The sequence below is a fragment of the Trichosurus vulpecula genome, chromosome X (genome assembly GCF_011100635.1).
Source record: "Trichosurus vulpecula isolate mTriVul1 chromosome X, mTriVul1.pri, whole genome shotgun sequence".
Lineage (NCBI taxonomy): Eukaryota > Metazoa > Chordata > Mammalia > Diprotodontia > Phalangeridae > Trichosurus > Trichosurus vulpecula.
The window spans coordinates 2070421-2076420 of NC_050582.1; the positions used below are offsets into that span (position 1 = coordinate 2070421).

The 6000-nt window shown below is 43.8% G+C and overlaps 1 long non-coding RNA gene across 1 annotated transcript; it reads right to left on the reverse strand.

Annotated features, from left to right (window-relative positions):
- Nucleotides 1-4151: 4151 nt before the first annotated feature.
- LOC118832799 lies at nt 4152-5957 on the reverse strand. The gene is made up of 4 exons (XR_005009232.1): nt 5548-5957; nt 5245-5426; nt 4930-5138; nt 4152-4793 (listed from the first exon to the last, which is right to left on the reverse strand). It is a non-coding gene; the product is annotated as an uncharacterized LOC118832799 (long non-coding RNA).
- Between the last annotated feature and the right edge of the window lie 43 nt (nt 5958-6000).

Below are 6000 nucleotides of genomic sequence, written 5' to 3' on the forward strand. Positions count from 1 at the left end.
AATCACCAAAAGAACGTTGATGTTAAAAATATGGGCCTTTGTTTCTTGATGTCATTAAAAGTGCCACATGCCAATTCTGAGCTCAGACAAGACAGCAAGAAAAATAGGCACGATTAAAAGTGATAATTGGCGAAACCACACTATGCTTAAAAAGACCATAGCTAATGAACTAGAAATACTCAATATTGCATCTAAGTCCGCAAAGGAAAAGCAAACTGCATTCCAGAGAGAAAAGGAAAGCAAAATTGGAACTCTGTAGTATCCCCTTTTCAGGCCTAGGCATGTCTAACAAAAAGATGAACAAGAAAGAAGTTGGAGACCTGAAGACTTCTTTTAGAAAAGTTAGAAATGATAGATATTTGTCAATTCCTGAAAGTCAATTAAAAATAGTATACATACTTCTTAGCCATGTATGGCACCTTTTAAAAAACTGACCATATGCTAAGGCTTAAAAACTCTTAAACCAATACACAAAACCATCCTATCCCATCCACAAATTGAAGTACCTGGCCTTGGGGGGTTTGTCACTGAAAAGTTTTTGGACTGTGTATAGGGCTCAGGTTCAGCCAGGGAATAGATGATAGCCCACTGACCTATAGCACAGAATTGGGCCATTTAGGCCAACTTAGACATAAAAGAATCCCCACTCTATGGTGGAATAGGTTAGGCACACAAGTCGCAGTAGTCAACGACCATAGCAATCTACTCTTTGATAAACCCAAAGAGGCCAGCTTCTGGGCTAAGAATACACTATTTCACAAAAACTGCTGGGAAAATTGGAAAATGGTATGGCAGAAACTGGGCATAGACCAATATGTTATACCACATACCAAAATAAAGTCAAAATGGGTTCAGGATTTAGGAATAAAGGCTGATACTATAAGCAATTTGGGAAAGCAAGGAATAGTTTACCTATCAGATTTATGGAAAAGCAAAGAATTCATGACACAACAAGAGATAGAGAGCTTAAGAAAATGCAAAATGGATAATTTTGATTATGCTAAACTGAAGTTTTTTGTATAAAAAAGCCAATGCAACAAGGATTAGGAGGGAAGCAGAAAATTGGGAGAAAATCTTTACAACCAGTGTCTCTGTTAAAGGCCTCATCTCTAAAATATACAGGGAACTGAGCCAAACATATAGGAATACAAGTCATTCGCCAATTGAGAAATGGTCAAAGGATATGAACAGGCAGTTTTCAGAGGAAGAAATTAAAGCTATCTATAGGCATATGGAAAAATGCTTGAAATCACTACTGATTAGGGAAATGCAAATCAAAACAATGCTTAGGTACCACATCTCTCCTGTCAGATTGGCCAAAATAACAAAACAGGAAATGATAAATGCTGGAGAGGATGTGGGAAAATTGGAACATTGTTACATTGCTGGTGGAGTTGTGAACTGATCCAGCCATTCTGGAGAGCAATTTGGAACTATGCCCAAAGGGCTATAAAAATGTGCATACCCTTTGACCCAGCAATACCACTTCTAGGGTTGTATCTCAAAGAGATCACACAAGTGGGAAAGGGACCTGTATGTGCAAAAATGTTTATAGCAGCTCTTTTTGTTGTGGCAAACAATTGGAAATCAAGGGTCTGCCCATCAATTGGGGAGTGGCCGAACAAGTTGTGGTATATTAAGGTAATGGAATACTATTGTCCTATGAGAAATGGGGAAGATGCAGACTTCATAATAACCTGGAAACACCTACATGATACGATGCTGAATGAAGGGAGCAGAACCAGGAGAACATTGTACACAACCACAGACACATTGCTTCTGGGATGACTAACCCTGATAGACTTGGCTCTTCTCAGAAATACAAGGCTCAAGACAGCTCCAAAGGACTCATGATGGAGAGAACTAGCTACATCCAGAGAAAGAACTATGGAGTCTGAATGCAGATTGAGGCACACCGTTGGCTCTCTTTTTTTTCTTTTTTTTTTTTTGGTTTTGTTTCTTCTCTCTCATGATTCATTCCAATGGTCACAATTTTTCTTTGCAACTTGACTATTTGTGTAAATAAGTTTAAATGCGAAGGTCTATGTAGAAGATATATCGGATTCCATGCCATCTGGGGGAGGGAGGGGAGGAGATGGGGGAAGAAAATCTGGAACTCAAAATCATGCAGAACTGAGTGCTGTAAACTAAAAATAAAAATCTTAATTAAAAAAAAGAATCCCCACTCTAACATACCTGGTAACTTCTTGGCTGGCCTCTACTTGAAGGCGTCTAAGGAAGGGGAAGCCATCATCTCTTAAGGAAGTTCATTCCACAAATTGAAGTTTTTCCTAGTATTTAGCCAACACTGGCCTCTTCACAATTTCTGCCCACTGCTCCTGTGGCAAAGCGGATCAAATTTAATCTTGGCTTTTGAAGATGTGGATATCATCTTCTGAGTCTTCTTTTCTCCAGGGGGGACAGGGGTAGGGTGGAGAAGATTTTGAGAGCCCCAGGTTGCATGTCACCCAACCAAAAGAGGCCTACCGCCCATCTTGAACTTCTAACCTCAATCCAGGTGAAACATCCCCAGTTCTTTCAATCTTCACATGCCATGGACCCTAGACCCTTTCCCATCCTGCTTGTCCCACTCTGGACATGGCCTTCTTAAACGGGAGGTGGGGGGGCTCAGAAAGCAAACACCTCCAGGTGAGGTCTAAGGAGGACAGAGGACAGTGGGACTCTCACCTCCCCGTTTCCAGACTGTATTAACTTTCGGAGCTGCCATGTCACTTACTGGTTCACACTGCATTTACTGCCTTGAGATTCACTAGGCCTTTTTCAGACAAATGGTTATCTAATCATGTCTCCTCTATATTGTCCTTGTGAGGTTGATTTTTTTATACTCCTATGCCAGGGAGCGGCAATGTGGATACAGGGACCTTATCCTCTAAGGCCCCAGGGATCAAAGATTATGGTGATCCCCACAGAAAAGACAACTCAAGGGGAGCAGGGCTTCTGTCAAAGAAAAGGGGAGCAAAGTTTGGAACTTTCCCTAGAGAGAGAGCAGAAGCACGTGAGCAGCGCCCAGTGGTGACTGACCGTATTACCTGGTGTTATGGGAGGTGTATTTATTAGTGTGCAGCTTCCCTACTAGGATTCTTTTCCGTCATTATTGGAATTTTATGAGCGAGTTACTCAGCCTGGTAGAAATTAAATCTGCAGCAACACCAAACACCACAGCGAGAGCACTTCCATCATATCCTGTTAAACAGCGTGGGGACACTGAGGCTCAGTGGAAGCAGAACCTATAATTCCTAGTGTGTGTCTTTAGGCCAGAGGCTTTTACTCCAATATCAGGTACCTATTATCTTAGGGGATGAAGATCTCGAGAGCCCCAAGCTGAATGTCACTCAACCAAGAGAGCAATTGAAAGAGGCCCACTGCCTGTCTTTAACCCAGAACCTTATTCCCAAAGAGGAATAAGTAGAGGTAGGATGGATTCCCAAGGTCATTTACAAAATCTTGGTGTCTCTGCAAAACATACTTTTGTTCAGGGAGGACCAGCCCCTTTCATCTACCTTTGGCATCCACCTAGTACCCAGTCCTCACCTGTAGCACCAAGAAGCTGTAGCTTGCGCAGCAACAACAACCCAGTCAAACTGTCTCTGCAGATGGGCTATGCCAGGTGAGAGTAATCAACAGGCCTCAAACCCACCGCTGGGTTAGTGGGATGTCTATCCTTCCCAAGGGAATGGGCAGGTGATGAAGGCAGCCGAAACAGGCATTGTGGAGGGCTTAAGAGCTTGGTCAGACATCAAAGATGCCAGGGTTGTCCACTGCATCTCAGGCCATTGCCAGTCATCCTGACTTTCGTCTTGCCACCGGACTTCGATGACTCTGGAAGAGAGACTGAGGCTGATGGCTTTGTGGAGCTCTGCTTCACTTCAATCCAATTCATTCACAAGTCAAGATATCGCAGATGTCACAATGACAGATGAACAACAATTAGAGAAACTACTTAGAAAATAGGATGAGCTGACTCTTCAGATCAGGCTGGTTGCGTGTCAAAGGTTACTTCTGGGGGCTGTCCAACCGTTTGTCTGTCTTTATATAGTAGGTAGGTGGGATGGATGCTTTTTCGGGGACAGATCAGCTGACTTTGTGAGAGTCTCCAGTTCCTTTGTTGACAAGACCAGGAAATAAAGAGGATTTCCCCATACCTCTTTTCTGGTACTCTCCTCAGAGTCTGGCTTCTGCTATAGCTGGGGCTGTGGAAAGGGGGGAAGAGGAAAACCAAGAGAGAGAGAGGGAATCTTCCTCCTCCAACCCATCTTCTCCTTGGTGTTTCCTTATGGGTCTTACCCTAAAAAGACAGAATCCCCAGCTGCCCTTCCCCTTCTCACAAGCTTGTCATGTCCTTGCTGGAATGAGAGGAAGAAGAGATGTAAGGTCCTCTCTTTCTCCCTTCTGGATGTCTTCTTGAAGCTGTAGCCTTCCTTCCTGGGACTGGGAGATAGAGATGGTCTCATTCCAGTCTTGTCCTTTTCTCAGATGTATAGGATTGGGGATATGAAGAAGGGATCCATCCACCCCTGTCCTGTTGGACAGGCCCAGAGCATCTTCTGATTCATATTCATTCTCTCTCACTCTCTCTCTGAATCTTTCACTCTGATTCGGACACCACTGTCCTACATTCCTGCTGGCTGGGTTGATGGACAGGGAGAGTAAGAGAGAGAGAATCTTTGTCTTCCAGGGGTCCTTTTCTTGCTTGAGTCTTGTTGGCCCAAACCTGGAAAAGCAAAAGGCTCTTCCTTCTTGCTTACATCTTGGTCACGTCTTTGCTGCATTTTCTGGGAGACGGGAAAAGGAAGAGACAGAGACAGAGAGATGGAAAGAGAGAGAGAGAGGTCTGAGTGACTCTGTCCCACCTGTCCACTTCCTCCAATTTTGTGACAAGGCCCTAATATAAAGGCGCTTGCCCCATACCTTCCTTCTGCTGTATTCTTCACAGTTAGGCTTCTGCAAACTGGACCCTTTGGTGGTTGCATAGAGGAAGACGGATATAGGGGAAGAGGGAGAAGGAGCATCTTTCTTTTCAACTCCATTACATCCTTGCTGTGGTCCTACTGACCTAACTGGGATCAGAGAAAAAATTCTTCTTTCTTTCTCACACTTTGGTCATCACTTTGTAGTAACTTTACAAGACAGAGGGAGAGAAACATATATAAGGGACAGACTGTTCAAATTCAAAATTTCCTTCCATCTGGTGACAAGGCCCCAAATAAAGAGAGTCACTCATACCTTTTTCCAGGTAATCTCATGTCAGTGAAACTTCCACCAGCTGTTCCTGGTAGGGGTGGGGAACAGGAAGTGGGGGAGGAAAGGAGAATGAATCTTCTTCTGGCCATCATCTCATTGCTTTGGTCTTATTGGCTGGACTCAGGAAAAGAAAATCTTCTCTAGTGTTCTTACTCAGGTCGTCTCTTTGGTATATTTTTGCAGGAGAGAAGGAGGAAAAGGGATAAGGGTGAGAAACTCTTTACCTCCTCATAAATTCCTATAATCTGGTGACAAGGCTAAGAAATAAAGAGTGTCTCCCCATACCTTTTTCCTGCTACTCTTCTCAGTGTCTGGCTATCTGGGTCTGAGGGATAAGGGGAAGAGGAAAAGGAAGAGAGAGAGACTCTCCTTCCAGTCCATTTTCTCCTCCTGTTGTCCTATGGTCTGATGTGGAAAAGAAGAGACTCTTTCACTTGCTCCCCTTCCCCTTACTCACATGCTGGTCATATCTTTGCTAGAGACAGGGAGGGAGAAGGAGAGAGAAGGGGAGAGAGGGAGCTAGAGAGCAAGACAGACAGACAGACAGACAGAAGGACAGACAGAGACATAAAGAGAATGAAAGAGAGGGTTCCTCTTCTGGCCATCATCTCCTTGCTATGATCTTAATTAGCCAGACTTAGGGAAAGAGCATCTCCTCCACTGCTCATCCTTTGGTCATCTCTTCACTATGGCTTTGCTCTAGAGAAAGAGAAAAAGTGATATGGGTAAAGCCTCTTT